General features: G+C 37.1%; 1 protein-coding gene across 4 annotated transcripts in view; it reads left to right on the top strand.

Annotated features, from left to right (window-relative positions):
• The window catches only part of FHIT (fragile histidine triad diadenosine triphosphatase), a 1,373,604-nt gene that overhangs the window by 353,775 nt on the left and 1,000,462 nt on the right, over positions 1-19,367 (top strand). For all 4 annotated transcript variants that reach the window (XM_029917797.1, XM_029917796.1, XM_029917795.1 and 1 more), the window contains one exon: positions 16,637-16,686. The gene's annotated coding sequence lies outside the window, so the exon portion shown is untranslated. The remainder of the gene's footprint in view (positions 1-16,636; positions 16,687-19,367) is intronic.

The raw sequence follows: 19,367 nt of genomic DNA, 5'->3' as shown, positions 1-19,367 counted from the left end.
CATTAAATCTGCATTAAATCTTTTGGGTAGTATGGACATGTTAACAGTATTTGTTCTTCCAGTCCATGAGCATGGAATATCTCTCCATTACTTTGTGTCATCTTCAATGTCTTTCATCAATGCTTTATAGTTTTCGGAGTACAGGTGGTTCACCTTCTTGGTCAGGTTTATTTCTAGAAATTTTATTATTTTTGGTGCAATTCTAAATGGGATTGTTTTCTTAATTTCTCTTTCTGCTACTTTATTATTAGCATATAGAATTGCAACATATCTCTGTATATTGGTTTTATATCCTGTGAGCTTATTAAATTTATCAGTTTGGTAGTTGTTGTTGTTGTTGTTTGGAGAAATGTTTAGGTCTTTTGATATGTAGTATAATATTATCTTCAAATAGTGGAAGTTTTACTTTTCCCTTGCTAATTTGGATGCCTTTTATTTCTTTTTCTGGTTTGATTGCTGTGGCTAGGATTTCCAATACTATGTTGAATAAAAGTGGAGAGAATGAACATCTTTGTCTTGTTCCTGACCTTAGGAGAAAAACTCTCAGTTTTTCACCATTAAGGATGATGCTAGCTGTGGGTTTTTCATATATGGCCTTTATGATTTTGAGGTATTTCCCACTAAAACTACTTAAAAATTTTTTTAAAATCATAAATTTGTGTTGTATTTTCTCAAATGCTTTTTATGCATCTATTGAAATAATTGTGTGGTTCTTATCCATTCTCTTGTTGATGTGATGTATCACATCGATAGATTTGTGAATACTGAACAACCCTTGCATTCTGGGAATTTGTGTGGAGGAATTTTGCATTCATGTTCATTCACAATATTAGCCTGTAGTTTTCTTTATTAGTAGTGTTTTTATCTGGTTTTGGTATTGGAGTAATGCTAGCCTTGTAGAATGAATCTGGGAGTTTTCCTTCCTTTTGCATACTTTGGAATAATTTCAGAAGAATAGGTATCAACTTAAATGTTTGATAGAATTCACCTGTGAAGCCATCTGGTATTCGATTTTTGGTTGTTGGGATTTTTTAAAATTCCTAATTCAATTTCATTGCTGGTAATTGGTCTGTTCAAATTTTCTATTTCTACCTTATTCAGTTTTGGTATATTAGATGTTCCTAGGAATTTATCCCTTTCTTCTAGATTGTCCAATTTGTTGGCATATAATTTTTCATAACATTATCTTGTAATCCTTTGTATTTCTGTGGTATTGGTTATTTTCTACTTTTCTTTCTGATTTTCTTTGAGTCTTCCCCACACTCTACCCTCATTTTGGTTAGTTTGGCTAAAGGTTTATCAATTTTGTTGATTTTTTCAAAGAATCAGCTCTGGTTTCATTGATCTATTTCATTGTTTTTTAGTTTCTATTTATTATTTTAGTTTCTGTTTTGTTTATTTCTGCTCTAATCTTTATTATTTCCTTCTTCCTACTGGTTTGGGTTGTGATTTTTCTTCTTTTTCTAGCTCTTTTAGGTGTATGATTGAGCTATTTGAGTTTGTTTTTGTTTTTGTATTTGTTTTTTTGAGATAGCCCTAATTGCTATCCCTCTCAGAACAGCTTTTGCTGCCTCTCTAAGATTTTGGTCCATTGTGTTTCATTCTCATTTGTCTCCATGTATGTTTTGATTTCCTCTTTGATTTCTTGGTTGATCCATTCATTGTTTTGTAGGATGGTATTTAAACTCCATGTTTTGTATTTTTTTCCCAGATATTTTCTTGTGGTTTATTTCTAGTTTCATAGTGTTGTGGTGGGCAAGATTCATGGTATTACTTTGATCTTCTTGTATTTGTTGTGACTTGTTCTGTGACCTAATATGTGATATGTTTTTGGAGAATGTTCCCGGTGCACCTAAGAATGTGTATTCTTTTGTTTTAGGATGGAATGTTCTGAATATATCTGTTAGATCGATCTGGTCCAATGTGTCATTCAAAGCCACTGTTGCCTTGTCAATTTTCTGTTTGGATTACCTGCCATTGTTGAAAGTGGGGTGTTTAAGTCCCCTACTGTTATTGAATTACTTCTGATTACTTCCTTTATGTTTGTTAATATCTGCTTTGTATATTTTGGTGCTACCATGTTGAGTGCATAAATATTTGCAGTTGTTAATCTTTGTGACGGCTTCTTTTTTTATGATTTCTTTGTTTCTTTTTATAGTCTTTGTTTCTTATCATAGTCTTTATTTAAAGTCCATTTCATCCAATATAATTGTTGCTACCCCAGATTTCTTTTCACTTCTATTTGCATGGTAAATGCTTTCCACTATTTTAATTTCATTCTACCTGTGTCTTTAGATGTAAAATGAATCTCTTATATGTAGCATAGAGATGAGTCTTGCTTTTTGTATTTTTTATCCATTTCATTACCCTTTGTCTTTTGATCTGAGTGTTTAGTCCATTTACATTCAAAGCATTTACTGATAAGTATGTACTAGTTGCCATTTTATTATTGTTTTGTGGTTGTTTTTGTAGTTCTCTGTTTTTTTCTTCTCTTCCTTTCTTCTCTCACAGTTTGCTGACTTTCTTTAGTAATATTGCTGAGTTTCTTTCTCTTTATTATTTATATATCTATTATTGTTCTTTGACTTGTGATTACCATTATGTATATATATAACATCGTATGCGTATAGCAGTCTATATTAAGTTGATGGTAGCTTAAGTCTGAACCCATTGTAAAAGCACTAAGGTTTTATGCCTCTCCATTCCCCACATTTAAAGTATATGGTGTCATAGTTTACATCCTTTTATTTTCTGAATCCCTTGGATGATTTTTATAGATATACTTAATTTTATTGCTTTTGTGTTTCTTACTTTTCTTACTCCTACTCATGATCTTTCCTTTCCACTCAATGAGTATCTTTTAACATTTCTTATTGGCCTGATTTACACGTGATGAGTTCCTTTAACTTTTGTCTGTCTGGGAAACTCTTTATCTTTTCTTCTATTCTTAATGATAGGCTTGTTAGATACAGTATTCTTGGTTTTAGGTTATTTTCTTTCAGCACTTGGAGGATATCATGCCACTTTCTTCTGACCTATAAATTTTCTGAGAAAAATCAGCTTATACCTTATGGAGTTTTTGTTATTTGTAACTATTTTCTTTCCTCTTGATGCTTTTAAAATTCTCTTTTTATCACTACTTTTTACCTTTACCATTTTTCTCTGTCTTGGTGTGGACTTCCTTGGGTTGATCTTGTTGAGGGCTTTCTATGCCTCCTAAATCTGGATTTCTATTTTTTTCAATTTGGTCAATTTTCACTTATTATTTTTTCAAATACATTTTTGTGCCCTTTTCTCTCTCTTCCCCTTCTGGGATTTCTATAATGCAGATGTTATTACATGATGGTGTTGATGGTTTCATTTCATTTATTATTATTATTATTATTATTATTATTATTATTATTATTTCTCTCTCCTGTTCAGCTTTCCATTACTCTGTCTTCTGGGTTGCTGATATGTTTTTCTGCTTACTCTAGTCTACTATTTATTCCTTCTAGTGTATTTTTCATTACATGTAATGAGTTTTCTATATCTAATTGATTATTTATGTTCTCTCTTTTTGCAAAATGTGTCACTGAGTTCCTCCATTCTTTTCTCAACTCTAGTACATATCTTTATGATTATTACTTTAAATTCTCTATCAGGAATATTGTTTATCTCCATTTTGTATACCTCTCTTCCTGTGATTTTGTCCTATTCTTTCATTTAGGACATAGTGCTCTGTTTCCTCAAATTGTCTAACTCCCTATGTCTGTTTCTGTGTGTTAGGAGAGTTAGCTATGTCTCTTGCTCTTAAAAGAGCAGGATGCCTCCATCTTGTCTCGGGGTGTCTCCAGTGTGTGTTGCATGCACCCTATTGAATGAGTGAATGAGCGACTTTTTCCTTCAGTCCATTTGTCTGCAATGGCTCTTTGTTGTGTGTAAGGTTTGGTCCCTGTGTTGTTAGTGGGTAAGTCTGGTGTTGCTTTGGGCTTGAGTTGAATCAAACCAGGTTTTGCCAGAGATGTGGCAGCACCAAACCGTAAAGCACTATCCTAGTGTTGTTCCCTGAGAAGCGTATATTAGTGGGTGGGGCCTGTGGCCAGACCAGATATCTGCCTCTGGCCAACTATTGGGACCACCATCAGATTGGTGTGTGTGGTTCTCTTCCCCTCTCTTTGGGGCAGGAGTCACTTTGGAGTGATGCTGGCTGCTGTCAGGGCTGCTTGCACAATGCCAGGCTTTTGACACACTACTTTGGATGCAGATCTACTGGAGAACACAGGGGCAGGGTGTGAGGTGCCAGTAAGGTCTGTACTGTTATGCTGTGGGAGGGGAACTTCAGCTGCCCAGGAAAGGTCCTGCTTAGGCTGAGAAGGAGGGGGTGGGTCCACAAGAGAATTCAGGGGTGGGGCATGCTTTTAGCAAAGCGGGTGGAGAATATTCATGCTGCACTCATTCCAGCAGGTGTCCATGTGTCTAGGCTAGGGAAAGGGGGAGAGGATGCACCCACCAGCTCTTTTGTTCTTGGAGAAGTCTCCCAAAGATCTCTGCTTCTCCAGCATAGGCTCTGTGGTTAGTAAATAAGTCTCCTTCCTGTATTACCACAGGCTGTTTCCAAACTGTTGCTTCCATGCTGTTTCTCAGTATGGCTGTTTATTTTGCTGTCTCTTGAAGGATGGAGACTCAGTTTCATATTATATTCACCTCTCTCAGAGCTGTGCCCATTGATTTTTAATGTACCAGGTATTCAGCTCCACTGGTTGTAAGTTCTCATGAAGGTAGGCCCCTCTAGTTTTCTTTATTTTTTATTTTAATATAATTTATTGTCAAATTGGTTTCCATACAATACCCAGTGCTCATTTCAACAAGTGGCCTCCTCAATGTCCATCACCCACTTTCCCCTCTCCCTTTCCCCCCATTAACCACCATCAACCCTCAGTTTCTTATCAGTATTTGTTTCTTATGGTTTGTCTCCCTCCCTCTCTATAACTTCCCCCCTCTTCTGCTCCCTCATGGTCTTATGTCAAGTTTCTCAAGATCCACAATGAGTGAATGCATATGGTATCTATATTTCTCTGACTGACTTATTTCACTTAGTGTAACACCCTCTAGTTCCATCCACATTGCTGCAAATAAGCCCCTCTAGTTTTCAAAGCCAAATGTTATGGGGATTTGTCTTCCCAGTGGGGGTCCTGCATGACTGAGGTGCCTGTTGGGGGTGTCTCTTTCTCTCTCTTCTTCATGCCTGCAGCATCTCTCCCATGGACAGCCCCATAGGTTTATTTGGCTCCTAACTGTGTCTCCACCCTTCTTACCTTCTTAGATGTGGCCCCTTCTCTACATTTTGCTGTGAAGAGTGTGTTCTGCCAGTCTTCATGTCGTTTACTGGGTTATTTACACTAATGTAATAACTGATGCGGGTGTTATCTAGGTGTATCTCTGGGAGGAGCTGAGCCTAGAATCCTCCACTCCACCATCTTCTCTGGATCTCAGTCTATTGATTTAAATGTTAAACTCATGAAAAATGCCCTTACAGACATACCCAGAATAATGTTTGACCAATTATCTGGGTGTGCATTGACCCAGTCAAGTTGATATAGAAAATTAACCCTCACAACATTTGAAGAAATGTTGGGTTTATTCCTTTTTTTTAAAAAAGATTTACATCAAGGCTACTGCCAAGAAAGATATGTATAAAATATTATAAGACTAACTTTGTCATAAAAAGGTACAAGTCTGCTTGTTTGGTTTTTAAATTAAACCTATGTGGTGATTTCTTTTATTACCTTCCCTGAGTATGAGATTTGCCTACAGTCTTTGTCCATGACATAGGAAAATGGGGTTCGGGGTAACATGGCATAATGAAGTTTTGTATGGATACCATCTTTTGATTTTTAACACAAAGGCATTATAATGTAAAGATAATGCAGTTGCATCCTGTGTACATTGAACTTCTGCCATTTTAGCCATACAGAATTTGCAACAAGAATATGAAGTATCAATTCAAAGAATATAGTCCATTCTTCCAGAGATTCCCCTCAATGAATTTATACTTTATGCTAAATGTAAGGAGGGAGCTGGGAGTCAATCCTATTCTCCTGAATCTCCTAGTATAAGCATCTTAGTGTTAAGTGTGACTCCATTACTTATTGACATATTCTGTTACACATTAAAAAAAAGTGTGCGTGTGCATATACATACATATAATAGAATATATATATTGCAACACATTTAAAATGTGTATGTATATATATTATACATATACCATATATGTGTGTATACACACACATTTATATCCAATAAATTCATGCCAATTAATTCATCATATCTTTAGCCAAAGAAATAGCTTATCTTTTCTTGTTCTAGGGTAAAGCCGTTGGACCTCTGGAGAGGCAGACTATGCCCTATTTTATTTTGTGGAGAATTGAAAAGATTTCCAAGAGACTCTCTAAGCTCCAACTTAACAACTATCCCCAATTTAAGATGCCACTGAACTATTTTTGGTGTGTTCAGATTGAGACTTTCTTAAGAAGAAATGTTAACTGGAAATGTTTTTGAGAAAATTATGATTTTAGGTTAGCTCTTTTCAACATGTATTTCTCTTCCGTCCCTGCTGGAGATGATCTGGAATGCAAATCTGGGTTTGCCACTCTGTACATATGTGTAGGGGGCAGGTGGGTAGCTGGATCAGGTGTGAGGAAAAACGTAATGATAGCTGTGACTTACTAAGAACCTACTTTGTGATGGTCACCCAACTCTGTGTAAATAAGTGAACAAGGCAGACAAGAACCATACTCCTCGGACCTCCCTTCTAATGAAAATGTTTAGAACAGAGGTAGGGATGGGCAACAAGCAAATAAATGAAGAAAGAAAGGAAGTAGGATGAGAGCCTTTAACAAAATAATAGATTAATGTAATAGTGACTTGGTGGTGGTGGGGATGCTACTTAAGATTAGATGGTCAGGGAAAGCCTCTCTGAAGAGTTAGCATTTGATCTGAGATGTGAGTGATTTAGGGATCCATGATTTCAAGATGCAGAACATTGCAGAGGGAGGGATGAGCAAATGCATCCATTTGCTCCATGGAAATGGTAACAAAGTTGGACCAGTACTCAAGACCTTGTAGTATAGAACACTAATAAAGGTAGGCTGACCTCAAAGAGGTCATAAGTGGGACCTCCTCCACTACTTAAATCACTCCCTGAAATGAACAGCATGCTAAGGAATTTTGAGTGGGGACAGTGTGAAGAAGCAGGACAGAATTAAAGTGTGGGGGCAAGAGCTAGGGCTCTGGATATCACTTTGGCTCCCATGTGCTATTGCCTGATGTTGCAAAGAAGGCAGGAGAGAGAGAAGTAAATGCTTACTCTTCCCTGAGGAGTCACTTCTCCCAACTTAGAGGAGAGGAAGTGGAGATGGGGAAGGAGACTTTGTTGTACATTGACTCTGCCCTTTTGTGACCGCCAGTGTGCTGGAATATGGCCTATCCAGTTAGGAATTGCTCCTTGGAGGGATGTGGGCACTGAGAGAGAGAAGGCATGACCGGCCTGCTACCCTCCTCCCCACAGGTATTTTCCTGTCTATTTTAGGTATGAGGAAGTTAAGTGCATAAAGGATCAGTTAGCCTGCCCAACCAATGAGTGGTAGAAATAGCATTTAAAAGACAGTCTGTTTGGTACAAAAGCAGATCATACTGCTCTTTTCATACATCAGCATCAGTGAATGAGTTTTTTATTTTTCTGCCTTAAAAGAATTTATTCCTATCCCAGAGTCAAAACCTCGCTTACTCTGTATATATATATGCAGCTGTCCTTTGGCAATTGGCAATTTTACTCTTGAATTGAGAGGTGGGAGGTGTCCCATTGTTCACTTGCCATGGAAAGGACTGAGAGCGATCATAAATGGTCTGGTCCTCCTGTCTGTGCTGGTAGAGAGAAGGGCCAAAAGCCAAATACTGTTCCTTGTCAAACCTGTCTACTCTTATTCTCTTTCTCCTTCTTTCCTTCTCTTCCTCTCTCCCTCTGCTTCCCAGCCTCTTGCCCAGAGTCTACTTTCTTGTTCTTCCCTTACATAAAAGGTTAAGGTGTGAAGTTGGCCGGAGTTATAATTACACAGTTATACTCCTTCAGGAAACAGTTTTGCAACTGATGATAAAAATATTTAGTCTCCATGAGTAACTGTAGTAAATATATTTTAAAAGAGATGCACTTTATGAGAATAGAGGCCCTTAATGATATGTGTAAATTTATGATTGGTTATCTATTCCTTTGGTTCCAAATACTGACTCTCTGTGTGTCCTCAATTTTAATTTAAAAATATCTATTGGCTTCCAAGTATAAAAACACTGAATTGAGTGGTATTTGGGACTGGGGTCTACTAAATAATGTATGAATATGTGCTCTGAGGTCAGCTTTGTGAGCTTCTTTGAAGAGAAATGCACTCTGTCCACCATTTTAACTGATAAGAATAAAAATGATAGCTACCAAATTTGAATGCTTACCATGTGCCAGACTTTGTGTGTATTTTATAAAGATCACCTAATTTCTCCTCACAATAGTCTCGTTAGGTGGATATTTTCATTCTCATTTTGCAGTCAAGGAAATTGAAACTGAGAAAGGTGACATGGCTCTCAAGGTTATGTCTAACTTAAGTGCCAGAGTCTGGATTTGAACCCCCGTCTGTCTAAATCCAAAGCCTGGGTGTCCAATCTCTGAAAGACACCCAGTTAGAATCCTAGGGAGTTGAGGAGTGGTTGTCCTGGGGTGCCATAATGTTGGTCATCACCCTGACATATGATATCAGAGCAAGGGTCTGAGTGAGATTGGAACCCTGGAGTTCCAGAGTCTAACGATCTTCTCTAAGTTAACATTGCTAAAAATTACCTTAGAAAACGCAGTTGGGTAGTAAAGTTCTCAAGAGTTTCTCAATTTGATGATGTAAATCCCCATAAATGTAGAGTAACTGTGCTTAGGGTCCAGGAGAGTATGGCGATGAGAGGAAGAAATAAAAGAGATTCAACTTAAGGGAAAGAAAAGAAAGCGAAAACATCTTATGAAGAATAATCGGAAGCAGATTTCCATAAAGAAACAGAATGGTAAATAGACTCATGCCAAAGGGGAGCTGAAGACAGTGATATCTGGAATAGATCATTTAGGAGCTACCTAGAGGCCACAGCCATAGGCACCCTATAAATTTATGATGATGGTGATGATGGCATACGGCAATAAGTAGGAAGTGCAAACGAAGTAAAAGAGAAAAAGAAAGTGGCTGAGTAGCATTACACCATAAATCCAGGAGAAAAATATTCTCTCTTAATATGTCAGGGGTAAAATTGTGCCTCGAGTCCTCTATTTCATTTGGTATACCTTATTCCCATAAAGGAGCACCCTGGAGGGAGTTCATATGAGGACCAAAAAAATGAGTATATCACAAAAATGTCCACTAATAGAAAAATCCATTTGACTTTCATACTTGCTGTGGTTTTACTATAGGCAGAAAATTGAAGGAGGAAAAGTAGGAAGGGGAGGAAGGGTAAGGAAGGAAAAAGAATGACAATTTCTAGATCTTTGTGGCATCCTATTGCTAGTAAGTGCCAGTAAAAGGGACCCATGGATAGATATATTGTGTAAGGTACAAATAAATGAGTTTCATGGCCTCATGTGCTTTCCTGGTAGAATTGATAGGAATGCCTTTTTGGAAAAGAAATAGACACTGTGGGTTTGATAGCCTTATGGTTTGAGCCAAATGTGCCATGTTTTGTCTTTGGAAAGAGCAAGACCATTCAGGAAGCCAATCTGTTGAGATGTGACCCATGAATAAAGATGTGCTTCCTGTGGGTACCGGGCTTACCTTATATCCACCTCAGGATATAGTTACCTTATAACTCAGCCTCAGGGTAAGCTTGCCTCTACTCAGTGCCTAAAGTATGCAGGCGATGGCTGTTCATGGTGCCTGAGCTGGAAATGCCAGCTTGAAAAGAACAGAAGTGGTTATTGTGATCTCTGCAAGATTTCAAAGAGCGGTGTGTTTATAGGTCTAATGAAATAAGACTTAGATGCATGTCCAGCATCTCTATCTGGTGCTTTCTGATACCAGTACCTCTATCTGGTGCTTTCATATGTATTATGTTATTTAAATATTTTAAAACATTTACTCATTTTTGAGAGACAGAGAGAGAGAGAGAGAGACAGAGCATGAGTAGGGGAGGGGCAGAGAGAGAGGGAGACACAGAATCTGAAGCAGGCTCCAGGCTCTGAGCTGTCAGCACAGAACCCGATGTGGGGCTTGAACTCACGGACATTTAGATCATGACATGAGCTGAAGTCGGATGCTTAACTGACTGAGCCACTCAAGGCGCCCCAGCTTACTATGTTATTTAAGCTTAACAATGCAAATATATCTATTAATATATGAAAGTTATAAAATATTCATGTTAAAACAGCAAAACCCTGTTTGGAGGGTTTACAAGTTTACACGTCACCACTAATCTGGTAAAGCGTCATTGGTGGAGATTTGGTAATTTCCTAAAGGCAAGGTGGTTAGAATACCCAGTTATCTGGTGGACTTTTTCTTTTCTTCCTTCTTGCTCAGTTGTTTGTTCTCAGATATTTACCAACAGTCTTGAATAAACAAAGCAATATAATTCATACCCTACAGGTGTTTAAAATGGTCTTGAGTGTTAAGTTTGACTGTATGCAACATTTGCCTTAGGCACTGGCAAAGCCCTCCCTGAAGATGTAATTTTACTGTATTGGTATATAGGCTGTTTAGATCCTTGAGAATGCCATGGAGTTTTTGTTTACTATATATATAACATATATGTTTCTGAATCCTCCATTCTCTCTCATTCTTTCATGCATACCCTTGCTACATGGTGCATCTTTATTGGTGACAGGTTTAATTTAAAAATATATACCATATTGGTCTGAGGGTGATAAACTTCTAATTTAAAGTTCTTTTATTTTATGTACTTCTTTAAGAATATAATTACTATGTTATACTGTATTGATTTTTAACAATATAACTCAACTAAAATAAGACATAAAAAGCCCCCACATTCCAGTGGAGGTTATGCCCATATTTTGCTGGATGATCTGTAGAGCAAAGCACTAAAGCCATTTAGTGCTTATCACTTGCCTAAAAATTTTCTGCAAGATGCTTATCATATAAGTTACAAAGTTGTTCCTTGATTTTCTCCTTATGTGTTTTCTTTAGATACACTGCCAGTAGTTTAAAACTGCATTACAAAGTAACAACTATTGGCTCCTGCTGTGTCTTTTTTTGTATGTGAGGCTAACAGACCGACACTTTTATTTTCATTATGTTGCCATATAAATATATTAATTACTCAAGTAGTTTCTGAGGTTGTCCCAGACTTTGACCTGTGAATTAACTAATGGAATTTCATTTAAAGCTATCTGAGAGCTCTTGAAGATTTCTGGGATGATTCCGTTTGTTTCTGGTCTGTATTTATGACATTTAAAGGAAACCGAAGTTCAGACATAAATGAATGAACATCAGAATCAAAGATATTTGTGTCACCTACTTAAGGGCTGGGGCCACATGTGGTTCAGTCTTAAAATAAGATAGTGAATTATTTTAATCTATCGAAAAATAATTCCAAATTTTACTTATGTCTCTACAAGATCTTTGAAAATTATTTTATTCATGACACAACTTTTTTTGTTTTTGTTTTTTTAAGAACCAGCTCCTGGTTTCATTAATCTATCCTATTGTTTTTGTTTTGTTTTTTTGTTTGTTTGTTTGTTTGTTTTAGTTTATGATCATTTATTTCTGCTCTATTCTTTATTATTTCCTTTCTCTTCTAGCTTTAGATTTCATTAGTTGTTCTTTTTCTGGTTTCTTTAGGTGTAAGATTAGGTTATTTGAGATTTTTCTTGCTTCTTGAGGTAGGCCTGTATTGCTGTATTATATACTTCCCTCTTGGGAGAGTATAGTACATAGTACTACTGTTTTTGCTGCATCCCAAAGGTTTTTGACCATTGTGATATCATATTCACTGATTTCTATGTATTTTTTATTTCTTTTTTGATTTCCTGGTTGAACAGTTCATTGTTTGGTAGCATGTTACTTAACTTCCATGTGTGTGTGGTCTTTCCAGGTTTTTTTCTTGTGGTTGTCCTCAAGTCTTATAGCATTGTGGTCAGAAAATAAGCATGTTATGATCTCAATCTTATTGTACTTGTTGAGGCCCAATTTGTGACCCTGTATGTGATCTATTCTGGAGAATATCCCATATGCACTTGGAAAGAATGTGTATTCTGCTGATTTAGGATGGAATGTTCTGAGTATATTCAGTCCACCTGGTCTGGCGTATCACTTGAAGCCATTGTTTCCTTATTAATTTTCTGCTCAGATGATCTGTCCACTGATGTAAGTGAGGTGCTAAACTCTCCTACTATTATTGTATTATTATCACTTAGTACTTTTATGTTTGTAATTAATTGTTTCATATATTTGGGCACTGCCATGTTGAGGGCATAAATATTTACAATTTTTAGATCTAATTGGTCGATTGTCCTCTTTATTATGATATAGTGCCCTTCTTCATCTCTTGTAACAATCTTTGGTTTAAAATAATTTGTCTGGGGGCACTTGGGTGGCTCAGTTGGTTAAACATCTGACTTTGGCTCAGGTCATGATCTCATGGTCATGGAGTTCAAGTCCCGCATCGGTTTCTGTGATGACAGCTCAGAGCTTGGAGCCTACTTCAGATTTTGTCTCTGTCTCTGTCTCTTTCTCTCTCTGCCCCTCCCCCACTTGCGCTCTGTCTCTCTCTCAAAGATAAACAAACATTAAAATAAAAATTAAAAATCTAGTTTGTCTGATGTAAGTTTGGCTACTCTGGCTTTCTTTTGGTTTCCTTTTGCATGATCAATGTTTCCATCCCCCAATTTTCAATCTACAGGTGTCTTTGGGTCTAAAATGAGTCCCTTGTAGGCAATATATAAGTGGGTCTTTTTTTTTCTCCCCTGATACATTATGTCTTTTGATTGGGCATTTAGTCCATTTATATTCAGAGTAATTATTGATAGACATGTAGTTAGTGCCATTTAATTTCTTGTTTTGTCATTGTTTCTGGGGATTTTCTCCATTGCCTTCTTGTCTTTGTCACTTATGGTCTTTGCTTTCCATTCAAAGGGTCTCCTTTTATATATCTTGCAGGGCTGGTTTAGTGGTCACTGACTCCTTTAGTTTTTGTCTGTTTGGGAAACTATCTCTCCTTCGAGACTGATTGATAGCCTTACTGGATAGTGTGTTCTTGGTTGCAGATTTTTCCCATTCAGCATGTTGAATATATCATTGCCACTCCGTTCTGACTTGCCACCTTTCTTTTGAGAGATACATAGCTATACTGATGGGTCTTCCCTTGTAAGTTAAGGACCCATTACTTTCAGCATTTTTTCCTTATCACTATATTTGACAAATTTAATCACAATATGCCTTGGTGTTGGCTTGTTTTTCTTTGATTTTGATGGGAGTTCTTCATACCTCCTGGCTTTGGATGTCCTGATTAGGGAACTTTTCAGTTGTTATTCCCTCAAATAACTTTTCTGTCTCTTCTTCTTCTGGGACTCCTATATTACCAATGTTATTGTGTTTGTTGGATTCACTGAGTTCCCTACACATGGCAATGATTCTTAAAATCGCCTTCTATTCTTTTTGTTTCTAGTGATCTTTCACTTTACACTGCTTAGGAGTCAGCATGCTCTTTCTTTCACCCCTTTACTCACATAGCCATACTGTACCTATTAAGGCGCCAGACTTAGGCTTTTTTTCCCCTCTTACTTTCATCCTAATCTTCCAGTTCTGTTTTTGTTATCAATCACATAATGCTGCATCACAAAAATTAATAGTTCTCTTAGAAAGGGAGTGAAGAGTAAAGCCAAACAAAATAAATTTCTTTTCTGGAAGAATGGAAGGGTTGGAACACTAACATTCTAACTAAATTTGTCTTTAGTACACTTAAAGAATTGATTAAATACAATGCTTATTAAATTCATCACTAATACCAAGCTGAAAATAAAGAATTATTAATTCCTTTGGAAATAAACTCTATGTTCAGAGTGAATTTAATAAACAGGAGAAGTAGAAGCCAAGAAGAATGGAATTCATTAATTTAGGACAGATGTAGAGTAGAATATCAGAGAAAATCCAGCAGATCACAAAATTGTAATATAGTTAGTGAACAAATATGCACCCTCAGGGAAAAATGGTCAGGGGGTCACTGAGGACACTGAATAATAAGGCACCTATGTAGACTAATGAAGACTAAGCTGAATTCAGAAACTAACAGAAATGGCAAGATTTCCCTTTCCTCCACGTTCATCCTGGAAAGACATTTTCTAGCTCTTGCACTGATTTTGTAAGATTCAGGAAAATTTCAGCCATGTTTGGAAGATAGTCAAAGGTATGATTAGTCACTTTTGAAAAGAAAAAACTGAAGTGTAATTTTTACAAGAGAGGATGGCAGCTAAGAGCTATCCCTCTGTCTTCATTTGCAGCTTTAAGAAAGAGCTGATTGAGGGGCTCAGTCAGTTAAGTGTCCGACTTCAGCTCAAGTCATGATCTCAGGGTTCATGAATTCGAGCCCCGCGTTGGGCTCTGTTGTGACAGCTCAGAGCCTGGAGCCTGCTTTCGATTCTCTGCCTTCCTCTCTCTCTCTCTCTCTCTCTCTCTCTCTCTCTCTCTGCTCACCCCGCCCTGCTCACATTCTCTCTTTCTGTCTCTCAAAAAAAAGATAAATAAAAAATTAAAAAAATTAAAAGTGAAAAGAAATAACTGATTGACATAATAGGCATATTTGGTTAGTCATTGGGGAAAAATTATCACATGACTTTAGATGGTAGAAAATATTTATTTAAGTAAACAATGCATTGAATCACGTTCTGAAGAAGTCTTAGGAAATAAGTTTTGTATTTGGGCTCTTACTGTGGATGCACAAATAAAAATGCTCGGGGTTAATATGTGTAGGTTTCTTTCCTGCTCTGGAATCAATGATTTTATGCAGTGCCTTAAAAAATCTATTCCCCAGGATTGCATGAAACATGTTCATTCCTCTTTTTGGATACATGTGACTTATTTCTTGTTTCTGGAATTTATTACTTATGCTTCAACTAAGGTCATGAATATTTTAAATCAACCACCTAATCAATAGAGAAATTTTTTCTATTATGTTTGGATAATTTAATACTTAGCCAAATCAGAATGGTTAGATAAGATTCTACCAAATGTGGGGCGCCTGAGTGGATCAGTCGGTTGAGTGTCAGGCTTCAGCTCAGGTCATGATCTTGCAGTTTGTGGGCTCAAGCCCCGCATCAGTGGGGCTCTGTGGTGGAGGCTAGCTCAAAACCTGGAGTCTGCTTTGGATTCTGTGTCTCCCTCTCTCTCTGACCCACCCCTGCTCGCGCTGTCTCTGTCTCTCAAAAATAAGTAAAAAACATTAAAAAAAAAAGATTCTACCAAATGTTACAGCATATCTTTGCGCGTATGTGTTTTTTTTTAAGGTATTTGCTAGTATCCATTTTTTATTCAAGAGAGTTAAGTTTCTTCAACAAATTGTCTTAAATTCCCACTGTTTTTGCCTTTTCTTGAGCTAAGCAGCACATCTTTTAAATGTGTATCCAAGTTGTACTTATTTATTTTACCACTATCACTCCCCCTTGATAACTGGAGAGGTGTACAGACATACTTAACCCCAGAGTGTTAGCATTGAGGTAAACTATAAATTTAACTTCTTGTCCTAGAAATCTGCTGTAGTTTTATACTCTAAATTAGAACCCTCATAATGTTACCTACCTTGGATGAGAAGAGAAGGATGAATACTGTGTCTTTCTTGCTTTTCATGGCATGGCTATGTTTTCTGTTAACACAGAGAAAAGAAAATTCATTGTTGGTTTCCCTTTATTTCATTTCCGACAAGTGTAGGAGTTTTACTAAGCTTGCAAGAAATTATAGACAGACCATTTGGGGAAGTAGTCTCTACTATCAATTGATAAGCTTTCTAGTTATCCATAGTTATCTAGTTATCTACTATGATTATGTTGGCCTTTTGAATTTCAGTTTGGGGAGTGAATGCTCAAAAGGTGCATTCAATACCCAGCAGAACAAGAACTCATAGACAGAAAGGACTTTCTCCTGGTCATGCTTTCATTTCAGCCCCCAAGTCAGAGAGAATTCTCTCTGGTTCCCCTTTTTAGCTGGAGTTTGCCAATCCTAGCTTGCTATCACACTGCCTGGGGAGCTTTTTAACTCCATTCTTACTAGTGTTTTAAACCATATTTCCTTCCTCCCTGACTTTCTGGGGGCAGAGTCAGTGCTCAGCCTGCCTTTGGAATGCTTGACCACAGGGCACTCAAATGCAGATCTCTGGTGCCTCTAAGATAATATTCTGTCCCATAGATTTCTCTAGTCTGGAAACCAGAGTAGTGGGGAACCTTAAGTTCTCCTGACAATTTAAAGAGGTACATCAATGGGGAAACAGGTCTTCCCAGCTGGAATGGACAACAGGGTTATAGGGATGTTCCTCTCATCCTAAATTACCAGACTGCATGGAAAATCATTCAGATGACTTAAGCTAATGACTTTTCCTTTAGATATTTTGCTCATGTTAATTAGAGTTTTCATTCTTTCAGGTTGCGTGGACACTCATTTTTTTAAGCGCCCATCTCCTTTGCCTGGCAAGGTAAAAAAGATACATAAAAATTCATTTAATTTCTCTGGATTTTTTAATAGGGTTAATCAACTTTATCATTTGCTATTTGAATCTGGAAAACTTTTCTAATATCAAAAATTTCATCTATTACCTTGAAAAGAAGCTTATGTGTGTCATTGACCACCTGGTTGATAAAATGAGGGAGAATGTTAGCAATGTATGAATGAAAAATCCTGATTTGGGTGTTATTTGGGCCAAGCTAGAAGAGAAGTCACACTCTGAATTATTTTTTTCTCTGGTGGGAGATCAATACTGTCTAGACATGGTCTCATTATGACTTTGCATTGACTAAGGCAGACTCGGTCAACATTGGGGCTGAGATTCCTGTAATCCAGGTTGCTGGTGGGATGTTTGTGTTGCCTCTTATTACAGAGACCTCCAGATTCATGGGTGTCAACTCTGTGTATCCCAGCATCATCCCCTCCTCTGTAGGGTTATCCTAGAGGACAGCATATGCCAACTCCTGACTTTTTAGAAAGAGTCTGAATCCTTGAAGTCTTAGAAGCTGCTCTCTAGGATTTCCTAGCATGCTTGGTGATAGTTGCATGGGGCATGAAGGGAACATTGGAGCATTTGAAATCTCTGTGGTTTCTAAAACTTTTAAAACCAGAGATAGTAATGCAACTCACATGGAAAGGCCCCAGCCCACTTCTGCAAGCCCAGCTTTCTTCCCTGTCATACACATTAATTTCTGCAAATAAGATCCTCATGTATGGAAATGTCACCAGTTTTATATTCAGATTAACTTGCATTTATAAGAAATTTTCATCTACTTGAATATATTTTTAAATTGAGGAGGTTTATGACTCCTCTCCTAGGATCAGAACTTAAAAATCTTGTCTTCTCCCTGTTAGATATTCAGACTCCTGGCCATGCTGCTCTGCATGGAATCTTAAATCCTTCATTTGTGGTTATTTGTTGGCATTTTGCAAGAGAGTGAAGCAATGTCTGAGCCAGTAGAGGCCAGAGGTGGCCCAGCCTGCCCGGGTTTTCAACAGTGGAATAAATGTTATTTGTCTAGCATCTTTACTTTTAAACTTTGGGAAAGATGATTATAGACTTTGAGAAATAATGCTGATTATACAAAGGATTGCTCATGATAAAAGATCTCTTTCTGGAAATGTAAGTGTTCTAGTAGATTAGCATTATTGATCATTCTCTTTCCACATAGTCTACAGATGATTTTAGAATCCTTAAACTATTATTCTTTCTTGTCTAGTGTAATTACCAGAACAAGGAATTATCTAATTAAAAGACAACAAGGATGTGTTCTAATTGTTCTAATAAATTATGTTAATACTCAATGTATTTAGTTACTTTTCAACAGGAATTTATTGAATGGGTTGACACCTTGTCCTTTACTGCCACTATCTTAACTTTCATTTCTTCTAAACAAGACAAGTTATGGTAGGGTAGTTAACTATCCAAAAATCTCTTGAGTCATTAAGAGAATCTAAGGTCCCATGTATGGATGAAGAAATGGTTTTGGGTCTTTCTAGGTAAGTTAATGACCCAACACAGAACAAGGTAAAATCATGACCAGTAGAGTCTAAAGTAAAAATCTGCAACTGACAGTTGCAATGAAGACAATGGGTTGGCTTTTCATTTGTTTTTTAATCATCACATGTAGTGCTGTATGATAATATGATACTAACTCAAATACTTGTGCTTGCTTAATTTTAGGTGCTTTATACAAACCTATGAGACACCATATTGTTTATTACATATGTGAAATTGTGCCTTCATTAAAGTAATGTCATGATGAGGCAAAAATTCAGGACATCATTTCTGATAGTCCATATGTTTTCTACAGAAGACGTCAGTCTCCCTGCTTATTTAAACATAATTCAAATATAGTTTGTTGCATAACTGGATGAGAAAGGCCTCAAGGAAGAATGGAAAAAGATGTCAAGAAGGACCTGGGGAGAAATAAAATTATAAATAAATACAGGCTCTCACCGTATTTGAGAAAAGCAGATTCCCAGTTTGATTTGTATTATTCTCCCTTGACATAATAATCTTTGAAATTTAATTAACATGCCTTCAGGTAGGAAGGGATTTTAATTTTTACCAAGACTAGAAAGTGTTTTCAGAAGGGAGTTTTTCTCACAACATAGGAATTTTGTGGAAATACTTTTCCCCTTTTGGAAGATTGATCCATTCAAATTGTCAAGTTCACCAAAGAGCATGGGGCTAGAACATATGCAGATCCCAGTTTATACTCATACAGTTCACTTACTTTAGAACAGTAGCCATAGAGACAAAACGAAACAACACGCACACCATGAAAGAAATGGGAATTGAAAGAAACTTGCCTTCAGTGGCAAAGGAATGCAAGCAAACGTCTTCCCATTCTGATGTGCATGAGCTAAACAGGTGGACAGTGTGTGACTCCTTGCTCTCTGTCCACAAATATTCCAGTTCACTTCTTCGTTTTCAATGGGAGCCTTTCATACGTTCTTTTTCTGTTCTAAAAAGGTGACATTTCTTTCAAGTCCATCAGGCTTGAAGATTTCTTTGCTGCAAAAGGAGATTGAATGCTACAGAGCTCCTAACCCAACTGAAGACCCCGCACCACCAGCTCTAAATTAGATCACGTATCCAGATGGGCTTTACCTTCCTTGTTTCCAAGGCAAGGACAATGTGTCTGC

Source organism: Suricata suricatta, chromosome 12 (assembly GCF_006229205.1).
Source record: "Suricata suricatta isolate VVHF042 chromosome 12, meerkat_22Aug2017_6uvM2_HiC, whole genome shotgun sequence".
Taxonomy (NCBI): domain Eukaryota; kingdom Metazoa; phylum Chordata; class Mammalia; order Carnivora; family Herpestidae; genus Suricata; species Suricata suricatta.
The sequence above is the reverse complement of the archived record's forward strand: the minus strand, read 5'-3'. Positions and strand labels throughout refer to the sequence as shown.